Source organism: Micropterus salmoides, unplaced genomic scaffold (assembly GCF_014851395.1).
Source record: "Micropterus salmoides isolate LMB-PRFRI ecotype aquatic unplaced genomic scaffold, ASM1485139v1 Ms_hic_scaffold_12, whole genome shotgun sequence".
Taxonomy (NCBI): domain Eukaryota; kingdom Metazoa; phylum Chordata; class Actinopteri; order Centrarchiformes; family Centrarchidae; genus Micropterus; species Micropterus salmoides.
Genome location: NW_024040263.1, coordinates 4,157,170 through 4,171,055, shown reverse-complemented (window position 1 = coordinate 4,171,055; position 13,886 = coordinate 4,157,170).

Sequence of the window (13,886 nt, the reverse complement as noted above, 5' to 3'; positions counted from 1 at the left end):
ACACGCAGCCAGTGAAGGATCCGTAACAGGGCTGTGATTATAAGTGCCATCAACCAAATTATTCCTCTTCAGAGGGAAGGGGTCGGATTTCCAGATCTGTCTTGTTACAGGGTACAGGTGTTGGGTTGCCAGATCCTGATCTTTTGGTCTTGGTGTGTAAGTCTATCTGATCATTACCGACGAGCAAAGAGCATATGTGCGTACATGTGTGCACAGTGTCTTTATGCAGAGTTATGTCTACAAAAACTGGAAAGCGTGATGAAAGAGTATTTTTATCCTGGATTTCCTACATATTGTTTCCAAGCGTACATCTGCCTTTGAAGCAGAATGAAATGACCCTATCAAACGTGAAAAGCTCTGAGTTGCAGCCAGTCTCCCTCTTCCCAAAGCAATCACTACTGGCAGGTGGTCCTCCGTCTTTTGATAGAATTTGTACAGACGAGATAAAACACAGAAACTGGGATACATGCCCGGGAGAGAAAATCAGACTTATGACAGAGGTGGACTTGATGAGGCTCATCAAAAGCATTCACGTCCTGAGGGGGAGCAGTAGACCATCTTTGTCACTTTACACAAACAAACACACACGCACACATGCACATACACACAGCAATCTGCTGCTATCTAGTGGACCCGCTTTACACCTGCAGCACTCCTAATAGTTTGGAGTTGGTTGGATCAGGTATGATTACAGGCCTGCAGCAAGTGTAAAGCTTGCACAACACAAAGCAATTACCCAACCATTTTACATTGGTTTTCATGATTTAATACAGCCTTAAAATGAGTGCCAATGAGATATATCAGGTAGTCTTACTCCAGGATGAACATTTATCTTGCAGAATAAAGTTGAGTAATGTTAAATGAGGCAAACCGATGTACAGTTTATGTGTGGACTAAACAGGATGGAAAAAACCTACCTTTCCTCCGGCGCACCCAATGTCGGAGTTGCTCACGTCACTGGAGCCCCGTAGTCACACTTCCCCATCTTCTTATAGGTCAAAATGAACAAAAAAAAAAAAACACCACAAAATGTATACGCACACCGTTCACTTTTTTTTTATTATTAAAACCACTCACATTTTTCCTCACCTCTGCTGCTCATCTGTCGGGGCTCAGAGCAGCAGGTGTCGGTTAGCAGAGAGGGAAAGTGTGCTACTGGGAACGGAGGATGAATATTTAACGACCGCTATTCTTCAGTGACCGGCCGGGGCTTGAGTTCCACACACTCCGGTGAGAAGTGATGAGCACCGCGGGTGGGCAGTGTCGGTCATGGCGATACACACTGATGTAACTTACATAGTGGTAAATAAACAAGGCGGGTAACGTTAAACGTAAGACAAATTAAAATTAAATTAAATAAATAATAATACATATTTAAATATTAATGTGTGTTTTAACCTATAAACGCTGCCTTCTCTGGCTTACGTTTGAATGATGTAGACTAGCTTAATTTTTTAGTTAGCCAAATTATGATGACAGATAGGCTATAACAATATCATTATGATGATTTTAACTGAGAAAAAGTTGGGTTTGCCTTCACTACTGACTTATCCGGAGGTGTATTATATAGCAGGGCTTAGGCATATGTAACATTTCCTCTCACCCTGTCTGAACGCGATGGGAAAGTGTGTCATGAGATGGCTCAAGGGGTATATGGAGCATAACAAATGAAGGTGAGCGCTACCGCACGAAAATGTACAGTCTCCACATGAGCAGTCCTTCTGTTGCCCGCCAGATGGACCCGCCTGACAGCAAACAAACAGCAGAGTCACACAAACTGCTGCATTCCACTTGAGTCGCTCCATAACCCAGACGACCTTGCCGTCTCCCCCACATGAGCGGCTGGTCGCCCGCATCACAACAACTTTTGGCTTTGATATGGAACCAACTGTGGAGAGCCACGATGTAAGACCTCGCTGGGGGGTTTTAAAAAGAAAAATAAGCCTTTGGCTACGTTAGAGCTATTTTTAGAGCTGCTCTGAAATAGTGACTTACATAGACTTAACCAATTGGCAAATTTGCAGTGTTTTGGGTACATTTCATATAGGCCTACTGTTATACAACCTGCAGCTGGCAGCCAAAGTCTTGGTCAGTCCAGGCAGCTCTCCAGTCTGTCAGCATGTTTTCTAATCAAAACCAGGGCACTGATTTTATTTATTGCCCACAAACAGCAACAAATAAAATACAATTTTAGTCATAATATAAATTAGAATAAATTAGTGGTTTGCAATCTGGGTCAAGATTCCCTTTAGGGGTCACAAGATAAATTTAAAGGGGCTGTGAGAAGATTAACATGATAGAAAAGCAGTAAAAAAAAAACAACATGTCTGCTCAGAAACCTTTTCTGACTGCCTCTAATATTAATCTAAATAAAACTATTTTTTTCTTGTAAATTACTGGATTATTTTACTTTGAGGAACATCTTCAAGTATCTTCAACCAAGTCCAGTTGCCCTTGATTTTAACCTTCCTTGGATATTTCAACTTTTAATGCAACCTGTGACAAGGGGTAGAAAGGCATGACCTCATTTCAAGGGGTGACAAACAAAAAGGCTAAAAACCATTTGATTAGATGAATGATAGCAGATAGTATAATGTATTTCTTTGTCTGTGGTTCTGTTGTGATTTTACAGAGCTACAGGGTGGTAGCTATTTTATTCTTTCTGGAAGCAAGCCTTTCTTGAATTATTTGGACTTTTTGAAGGCAGTGTTGCAACCAGGGGTTGCTGATTGTGGCCCCCTGATGCCAGCTCACTTAGGGCCCTGAAACAGTAAATATCTATAATGCTTACTATGCCCCAAGGGCCCTGTCCGACTCTGGGCTCTGTGAATCATTCAAGAAAAATAATGGCTTTGTCCTACAGGCACAGGCTACTTTTTTAAAAATAACATATACAGCAAAACCTATAGAAGGTAAAGAAAGGTGGTGATTGAAAAATGTTGCAAAATATAATGTAAAGCTAGACCTATATTTTTATTTGACAAAAGACATAAGAGAAGAGAAGGGTTAAAATGTAAGTAGCCTAATCTTTAAAAATGAACAGATGAAAAAACAAAATGCAATTGCTAGTAAGGTGAAAACACAAAAAGTAGCCTCAGCTTACTGCGTCTGAGTTTGAAATGAATGCAGTGATGAGCTTTCCCACCACCAGGCTCTGCTGGTTCGACAGCAGGCGGAAGATCAGTGAGCGGATCACTAACATTAGTTTTTCTCGTGAAGGAGTCAGCTGAGTATGGAGCTGGAACAGCTGCTCTGAGACACTTGCTCTCTGCAGCAGGTCAGAGGGTGACTGTAGAAAGCTCCCACTGAGACAGAGAGAGCTGTGCATGTGTGTCTTTGTCTGTGTGTTTAAGAGATAGATAGATAGATAGATAGATAGATAGATAGATAGATAGATAGATAGATAGATAGATAGATAGATAGATAGATAGATAGATAGATAGATAGATAGATAGATAGATAGATAGATAGATAGATAGATAGATAGATAGATAGATAGAGATAGATAGATAGGATAGATAGATAGATAGATAGAAACAGAGTGTTGAAAAGACAGAAAGACAGCAGGGTACATCCATCCACATCCACTTATTAGAGGCTCCACCTGGATAGGCTGGATAGTGGAAGATAGCGAGGCTTCTGGGGTAGCGGGGGCCCTGCTGTGTGTCCATCAGTTTCAAATACTCCCTGCTGCTGCTGAAGTGTCCTTGAGTCACATGTTGAACCCCTGCCTGTTCAGAGATGCACCTGACTGCTGTTGCACTCCACTCTACAGTAGATTTGTTCCTACTGCCATTTACACAAATGCTACTTATGTGCATCTTTCTTTTATCCACAGTCCAGATTATGCCAGCCAAAAAGATCAGCAATGTTACAAGCATGGACTCAGCCTTCAGAATCTACAGTCACTACACCTACTCCAAGATGGTTATAGTAAGGGTGTGTGTTCATCTGTGTGTGAGAGGCCAAGGGTTTGTTGACAATGACAGATAGTCTTAAAGAGGATAAGAAGCTGCATTTGTGGACTATTAGATTGGATGTCAGAGGAATGTATAGCAGCAGATTGTGTTTATGGAAGTAAATGATGAATTATAGGAGCCGTACAGGACAGAAATGTAAAATATTTGTATCAGGAAAAATTGCACAAAGCCTCAAACTGCTATAAAGAGCAACGCTGGACATTAATCAGAATATGAACAAGAGACAGCACAACAAACTTTGATATATACATGACTAAATTAAACATTATCGCCACATATGGAACAATGGAACAACATTTATTTATTCTCTTCTAATCTAGTCTAGCACCACACACCTACACTTTAAATACAGGTAATACAGTAAAATACACAAATGGCACAACACTACCATGTATAAAATATAAAGCATGTGATAGTCACCTTGCATATATAAAACATAAAAGCATGTAGTATGAAGTCTGGTTTGGATTTTGGGATAGGTAGTGTGTTGACAATGTGTTCCATAATTATATTGCTGCACAAAACATACTAAACTGCGTTACACAGAACGTAGAAGAATATGGTAATTAGTATTTACAATACATTTAAGTATGAAGCTACAATCAGGTTAGACAAAATAGACATACATTCAATAAATCACTTAAATATTTAAAATCATATTAAAAAATGTAATGTATGATCACCACTGTGATTAAAATGATTACACTATTTAAATATACCACAACTACACTTCCTCAAATAATGAAGATTTATTTATTTGACAAATGTTGGTATGATTCACCTGTAACCATTTGAATAGATATTACAAATGTAAGCCAAAATAGTTTTGATATGATTATATGAAGAAATAATGGTGTCTACACTGTTCAACAGTCCAATGAAGATGAAAATGCTAAAACAATAATAAAACAATACAAATAAAAGGATTCATTATTCATCAAACATGAGCAGAGACAGTTTAAAACATAACAACATACAGCACAATCATGACCACGGTAAGCCAATACAGTTTTTGTTTTAAATCTATGCACACTTTATAGGCCTTTTAATTCACACCAACAGCTTATAAAAGTGCTGTAGGCTCCAGAGAATAAATTAAATTATGAAATTGAAAAATTAAATGAAACTATGAGTTATTTTGTCCCAACATTGAGCATAGGGAATTTTCATAGGGGAGGAAAGTATAATGAAAGTACAGTAGGGCATGTCCAGAAGCTTTACAGCAACATAACTGTTATATTTCAAATCAGCTTTGTTTTTACCAAATGACAAACTCTAATCACTGGGTTATATTTTATTGGTTAGTGTACAGATAAAAATGCAAGTAATGCAAAGTGACAATATTTGTCTTCTCTCCAGGTTTCAGAAATGGGTTTTCATTAACAAATCTGTGGTATTTCTCCACATTCAAAACAGCCATTAGACCAAATATACCAGCATGACAGAGTATTTCCTTAAATTGCTGCTAAACACGATACAGCTTAAAGATTATAAGATCTCTTCCTCTTGGGTGTTTTGAAAATGCAACAGACCAAGGATTTCGCTTAGCGCTGCTTTAGAGCTACTCCACTCTGGAGTATATGAGAGCAAAGGGGCAACAGAGATGAGATTATCATGTTGTTTTCTGCACAGCAGGTGATTATTTGATCATCAAAAACCACTTGGTTCCGAGATCATGCTTTCATGTTGGGATGATGCTGTGGAACGGAGATAACACCTGTCTTGGCACTCAAAAACACAGAAATGGAATTTATATGAAAGCTGATGCATCTCATAAGCCTATTAATTGACGCCAAATTACAATTTAAGGTCCTTTTAAATAGAGGAAAGTGGGCAGTCCACCGATAGTTGCTATTTTCCGATTTAAACACAAAGCAGAAACACACAGCAGAGGGGACACCTGTGGCCTCAGACTTGGCAGACTTGGTTTTTGACTAATTGTGCTGCGATTTTAGACATTTATTCATATTATACAAAATATGTGGAAGATGTACAGTTGTAATTTATCAAATTGCTTTCTCTCGCTCTCTGCATACCGATTCCTTGTGAGTAGGCAAGTTCTACAAATTTATATTCAGAACAGCTGACTTCAACACACCTGTAGTAACTCCACAACCTGCCAGTCACACTGTGGAAACATTGAAACAAGGTATTCCTGTACAGTCTACAAAGATATTGGATAATCTATTTTTTTTTTAAATAGAATGCTTGAAACAAACTTGGCATTTTAATAAACTTAACGGGTGATGAATTTTAATGTGAAATTTAACATTTGGCTGAGTATGGATTATTTTGCATTTAACCTTAACAGCCTGCAGTTAAACAGGAAGGATATAATACTATCCTCCAGTGCTCTTTATAAGCTCCTACTTCACTGTGTAGAAGCTGTGAATACCACTCGTTGCTAAACAATTATGGTTGGAAAAATACCTCTAACTAAAGTCAACCTTTTACCAGAATATGTTTTGTAGTGTCATGCGTGTTATATTAACTTAAATAATTTATTAGCCATAAGATATTGTAGTCCATAGGCAGTCTATGACAACTAAATATTAAAAGGTGGTATTCAAAGTGAAAAAGCCCAAAGTTCAGCCCAAAGGGAGTTCCCATCTCCCACAGAAAGCTCTGCTCTGAACCGCTTGAAAACAGCTCGTTTGTAGTCCAGCCATTTCCCTTCCTTCACTGTGACGTCACAATGAAAACACGTCATAAAGCTTGCCAAGCGGCTAGCGAGATCCGGCACGCCCTCAAACCAAGCTAGTCTGAGCTGAGGCCCTTTGACTTTAGTTGAGCCCCTTTTCCACTGCACAGTACCAGCTCGACTTGGCTCGACTCGCCTTTGTTTGGTTTTCCATTGTAGAAATGTTGTACCTGTACCTGCTTCCAGGTACTTTTTTTCGTATCACCTCACCTCTGTTGAGGTTCCAAGCGAGCTGAGGGATAAAATGTGACGTGAAAACACGACAGACTGCTGATTGGTCAGAGAGAATATTCACTATTCACTGCATCATCATTGCTGCACCAGGCAGAGGCCAGCAACAGAAAGTTTTATATTTTACAGTTTCCGTAAGGAATTTCATCACTAAATTCACTTCTGAAAAGTTTTGAGGTGAGAAATCAGCTGTGTAGATTTCGAATATTGACAGTTTTAGGAGAAGTGATGGCGGAACAAAAACGTGCTTGAATATTTTCGGAGTTGAGGAGCTCCGCAAGTGGCTGCGGGGGAAGCTTGTGCCAACCTGCAGGAGGAGCTTGCGAGGCCGGCCAGCCGCCCGCTCACAGAGCCCTCTGCTCCCGCCGTCACACAGACCGCTGCAGCAACAACGGCAGAGGAAAACACAGCTGGAAGGCATACCGCTTATCTGTCTTTACATTCTGAGCAATGTTGAAACGTTTTAACTTAAAAAAGAGAAAGCTGTGTGGATCGCTAGTGTGTGTGTCGCATTGAACATTACGTTGCGGCAGTTGTGTGTGGTGTCGCTATGATGACAATCTAAGTACTATCTCTGGATAATATCTGCAATGGAAAACGGAGCACGGCCAAGTGGAGTCGAGTCTATTGATTTGCGCTATGGTAGAATTTTTCGGCAAGGCAGCATAGATCGTCAGAACACCGGCAACAGTGAAAGACGAAAAGACGACGCAACTCTGACTCTGGGCCTGGAAATTCACAATCACAACCTGTAATTTTGCTTTATTGGTTGTGAATTATATTTAAAATAAACACGGCAATGTAACTTCACAGACTGTACAAGTGTGGAGTTGTTGTAAATGTTGGCTAACACAGCTAAAGTTATAACAATAATGCTAACGTTACACCTGATGTGAAAGCTACTAAGCAAACATTCAAATTGTTTGGCCAATTTTTATGTAAAACTGAGTTGAAATATGGTGATTTTTGTAGTGGTTTATGGTAAGATGTGGAACAATGATGTTGTGGACTTATACCATCTGCTAGGTTATGGTCGCAGTCTGAAGTGGCTTTGATTTGGATCACACTACCTTGTTTCTTACGACCCGCCCTTCTCTGCTTCTTATTGGCTAGTAGTTCTTACCTGGGAACTGCGCATGTGCAACTCCCAACAAAGATTTTGTACAAGTAAGATGCATCACTCTGTAGCTCAAGAGCGGAGCGAACAACACATAGGATGAGAAGAGGAGCTGCAGCAATGTGCAGTATGAGAAAAATATGGTGTTTTTTGAAAATTAAACCATGTAAACCTGTTCTGGTACAACACCTAATTAAGATTTTGAACCTGAAAATGAGCATAATATAACCTCTTTAAATAGAGATTGAAAATCAATCCTCAGGAGCAACAGCAGGACAAGGTTAGGGAGACAGAAGACTGAGCTGCCTTGCTTAGACTGCTGTCCACACGACCTAGACGCAAATAAGTGGTGGATGGATGGATGGATGGAAATTCATACAACAGTACATTCTTAGGATACTGTACTACAATAGTCTTTCCATTGTTGGTATGGTTTCCATGCTCTCTCTAGCAGAGTTGAACAGATAAATCTAAAAATAGCTTTCTGACGTTTCGAGCACAATGCTATATATAGAAATAAGTAATAAATGATAAATCAGATCAATAGATTTCCTCCTTTCTGGTTTGTATATGCCTGCTTCTGCTGAATAATTTTTATCCCTAAAATGTTATTTTCATAAAAAAACTTTGTTGTATGGATTTATCTGCTTCACCTCTGCTAGATATGTCTTATATTCAGCAAGTCCCAGTGGACTTTGGGATGCGTGTGTCTTTTTCATCGTTTTTCAAGCTCTCTGCTCCTATATTTTGTAGCCTCAAAATTTAGGTTTATCACTGTAACATTTCTCGAGTAAGACACAAGCAAGAAGCAAGATCAGCCGGTGGTAGTGATAGTACAAAAGCATGCTTTGCTAGTGAAAACCCAGGATAGGTCAGCAACAGGTAGGCAGTGAGCGGAGGCAAACAAGACCAGAAGGGCCAGGCAGGCAGCCAAAAACTAGCTGGGTTCAAAGTCACACACAAGCAGGCAGGCATACAGGAAACAAGGCTGTAACAGATAGGATGAAAAATAGAAACTTTCTGTTGCTGAGAAGTTTTGAGGTGAGAAATCAGCTGTGTAGATTTGGAATATTGACAGTTTTACGAGAGGTGATGGCGGAACAAAAACGTACTTGAATATTTTCGGCGTTGAGGATCACCGCAAGTGGCTGCGGGGGAAGCCTGCGGCAACCCGCAGGAGGAGCTCGCGAGGCCGGACAGCCGGACAGATTTTTTTCTGTCTTAGTTAAAGACAGAAAAAGAGAGCATAGAATTACTGGGCAGATGAAGATTGGGGTAATGAGATACAGGTATGCAGACAGGTGGAGCATCTGGTGACTAGAAAAGACTGTAACACACTGAGGGCAACTGGTAGACAGGGTGGAATTGGAATGGTAGTGTCTAAAATCTCAGCAGAGGATGGATCAATATACAGTACTATAATATTATTATGCTATACTACTGTACTTACTAATTTTGGCAAATTTTGCAGCTTTAAAATGTACCTATCACTCTAACAATTCTGGAGGGCGACCCAGAAGCAGAATCAGTAGGTAGAAACAGAAAAGAAGATTTTACCAGTGAAAATTCAGGCTAAAGGTCAGCAACAGGTAGGCAGGCTGTAGGGGCAAACAAAACCAAGGGACCAGGCAGTCAAAAGTTCAAAACCTCAAAACCTAACTGGAGTCAAAGTTCCACACAAAATTAGGTTTAAGTTTGGCAGAAACTAAAGAAATCTGGCTTGAAGAAATGTTTGTTCAAAATACTAATGTGATGACAGCAGAGGTTAGTGCACGTTTTCATGGATAGTAGGAATAGCACAGGTGTAACTAATGAAATAAATGATTTCTGGTCACGGTCATGTCATGGCTTACTGGGACACTTGAATAGAACTGAGCCATTGTTAACATTACTGTTAACGCCTGTAGTTTTCCTACTACTTTTTCTGCCATGTATTAATTGCTGTCTTCAAATGGAACTTATGAGCTTGTGGTCACAACATGGGAAGTCGTATACACACAAATCACCGCTGCTAAGCAACGGCAACATGGACGCCTCATTGTACTCTTGTTCTTCTTCACTTTTGTCCTAGAAATATTGACTTACCTTGTATTTTAACATCATGCTGAGGTACAAGAAATTAGATTTACAAAGAATTACAATATATTCACTTACCATCCACTGAAAAATGACCTAAGGTATTTCTGAAAACATCAGCAAACGCATCACAACTTGTGAAATGGGAGCTTTCAGAAAATTTCTACTTACAAGGTTGTGAATACCACAAGAGGCGGGCATTCATATGGACTCTTTTAGTGAACATGGTAAATACAACCCCATTGAAGACAGCAAATCTTTTACCCGTATTAAATCCATTGTATAGTTGCAGTTATTCTTACATCTATTTGAAATGGCATTTTTCTTCAGATTTTTACCCATTGCCTTTGAATTTCTTAACTGTTTAATATTCATCAGTCATCTATTCTTTTCTATTTAAAGCAACTAAACAATAGTTGGAAGGGGAGGATTGTGGATATGTGCACTCAATAACCCCCACATCCCACTCTCTCTCTCTCTATGGGGAAGGCATGGGTCTCTCTCGGCTCACTGCTGGCCTTCAGGTCCCAGTTGGGCACTCATGATGGTCAGTCCACCTACGTCTCTGAGTGTTGTTGCTAGTGGCAGAAATATACAGGCAACAACAATCACAATCAGGATACAGAGGAGACAGAAGCACCACATGTATTTCTTTATCATACATGGGCCTACCCCTACACACAAAACACTGAAATTGGCACTTGACTGATTAGCACAAACATTTTGCAAAAGCAATTTACATGGGACGTGACACAGCTGGAGTGAATTCACCTCATTTAGGCATAACACATTCACTCACACACTCACAAACACATTTCTGTATATGTTGCTGGTTTCACAAGTTAATTCAACCCAACCAATGACTTAATTGCGGTATCTATACTGTATATCTGCATGTTTAACAGGGGACTTCAATCTGTCAGACAGGACGTGGCTTTTTCACACTGAATGACACTGTGAAGAGATTTAAAGCAACATTATGTAAGATTTGGTGCAATTTGGCACCCCTCCTGTTACAATACTGAGTGTAATTCACAGCTGCACAGCTGAGCTGTACGCATGGATTTGTTATGATTACATTATTTATGATCAACAGCTAGCTAAGTTGACAACTTTCCTCACACAGCCAAACATCTTACAAGTGCGACAACACAAGACATAACAAACCAGCTAATATTACTTACTTACTATATTAGAAAGAATGCCAACTCAGCGTCTGTCTTGAGGCCTTTTGCATAACAAAGCTCTCACCAACGTCCTCTTGCTTCTTGCGTTGGTCACTTTCTTTTTCTCATCCTCCTTAGCTAACATTATATCCATAGACGCTGCTGAGCCGGGTTATATTGCCTGCCTCTGTTGTTGCTTGAAACTTCTGTTCTGAGTTCTATTTCGTATAGGCCTCGCCCTCTAAGGACACCACTATAGGTTTACCCCTATGCGCGCCTGCGCGGCACAGATAAGTTTTGTCCACGCCCACCCACAGCGTAGGCCTCTCCTACGTCTGCACCTTGTATATATACAATGGTAAGACCCAGCCATCGGCTCCCATTTTTCTTCAGCACTAAGCTGTCTAAAGAGCAATTCTAAAGAGCAGAAGATATGAAAAGAAAGCGAAAGAATGTCAGCTAGTGTGACCTTCTCTATTTTGTTCTGTCTGCTATCCCCAAACACTTTGCTGGAGTCAAGATGGATGGAGCACTCAGAATAGTTTATTCTGCAACAATGGGACACAAACACAACCACAGTTGCTCAGCATGAATGAGAAGTTGGTCAGAGGTCCGCTCTCGCTCGAACCATAGTGCACTGCATTTAGCTCAAACAACCTTTTGCTGGGAATTTCTATTAACAAAATAAAATACTGCTGAGTAGATAGACCATGGTTAATAGGCAAGGCAAGGCAAGTTTATTTGTATAGCACATATCAACAACAAGGTAATTCAAAGTGCTTTACATAAAACATAAAAGCAATAGGGAAATATAAAAAAGTTTAAATGCAACATAGGGAAATTGAAAAACTACACATTAAAATATAATAAAAGTTACAGTGTCACGGTCTATCCATGACCAGTCTTGTGAGTGTGTTGTGGTTTGGCCAGTCTCTCTGTGTGTGGTGTGGGTGTGGTCTTCCCAGGTTCCTGGCTCTCACCCCTGCTGCTGACTGTCTGCCAATCAAGCTCTGGCTTAAAGACTCTGTACACCTGACTGTCAGCGCCAGATTGTTGTTCTCACGCACGGCCAACCCTCTTGAGGACGTCTAATGATTTACCTTGTTTTTGTGAAAGAACCTAGAGTAACGTGTTATTCTCTGTCTACTTCAGCGTATGGGATCTCTGTTTACTACACCATTTGCCACTCCGCCCGCCACGCCAAGGCCACCACTACTGGACCTCTATTCAACCACGCTATCTTCGCTCTCGCAGACCAGCTCCGGATCGTTCACCGACACTATTCCACTCATTATCTATATTATCATTAAAACCCTCTTCCGAACCTCACTCGCTGTCTCTGTCTGCTCCTGAGTCCTAACCGCACCCGACGTAACATACAGTGCAGTGTACAATCAGGGTTAAAAGAGTTAAATGTAAAATAAAAACAGGCTGAGGGGTTGAGCAAATAATTGAGTTACAATTATTTTGAAAAGAGAATAAACAGAGAAGTACACTTAATCTACTTTCTCTAGCTAGTCTGTACTCAGGTCCATAGCAATCTTTGGGTCCACTGAAACTCCAAAAACCCTCGGACACTACAGAGAAACCAGGACATGTCTGTCCGCAGGCCACTTTGATCCAGTTATACTCTGGACCCACCTGCGCGTTTACAGGTGGACAAAGGGTCCTGCAAATATATAAAATAACAGCAGGATTTTGAAATCAATTCTTTGACATACAGGAAGCCAATGTAAAGACCTCAGAACTGGAGTGATGTGATCCACCTTTTTGGTTTTAGTGAGGACTCGAGCAGCAGTGTTCTGAATCAGCTGCAGCTGTCTGATGGATTTCTTAGGGAGCCCTGTAAGGACACTGTTACAGTAGTCAAGTCGACTGAAGATAAATGCATGGATAAGTTTTTCCATGTCTTGCTGAGACATAAGTCCTTTAATCCTTGATATATTCTTCAGGTGATAGTAGGCTGACTTTGTAATTGTCTTAATGTGGCTCCTCAAATTCAGGTCTGAGTCCATGACTACACCAAGATTTCTGGCTTGATTTGTGGTTCTTAACATTACAGATTGAAGTCGAGCACTGACTTTCAATCTTTCCTCCCTGGCTCCAAAAACAATAACTTCAGTTTTATCTTTGTTTAATTGAAAGAAATTCTGGCACATCCAGTTGCTCAGCACCCGTATGGGATCATAGTCCCCTGGTGAAATGGTTATGTAAATCTGTGTGTCATCTGCATAATTATGGTAACATATTTTGTTGTTTTTCATAATCTGAGCCAGTGGAAGCATGTAAATGTTAAACAAAAGAGGCCCCAGAATGGAGCCTTTGGGAACTCCACATGTCATTTTTGTTAGCTCAGATGTGTAATTACTTATAGACATAAAGTAGTCCCTGTCCTTTAAGTAGGATTCAAACCAGTTTAGTACTGTGCCAGAAAGTCCAACCCAGTTTTCAAGTCTGTCTAGTAATATGTTGTGGTCGACCGTGTCGAATGCAGCACTGAGATACAATAATACTAAGACTAAAATTCTGCCACTGTCAGTGTTTAAATGGATGTCATTGAAGACCTTAACAAGAGCCGTCTCAGTGCTGTGGTGTGGTCGAAAACCTGATTGGAA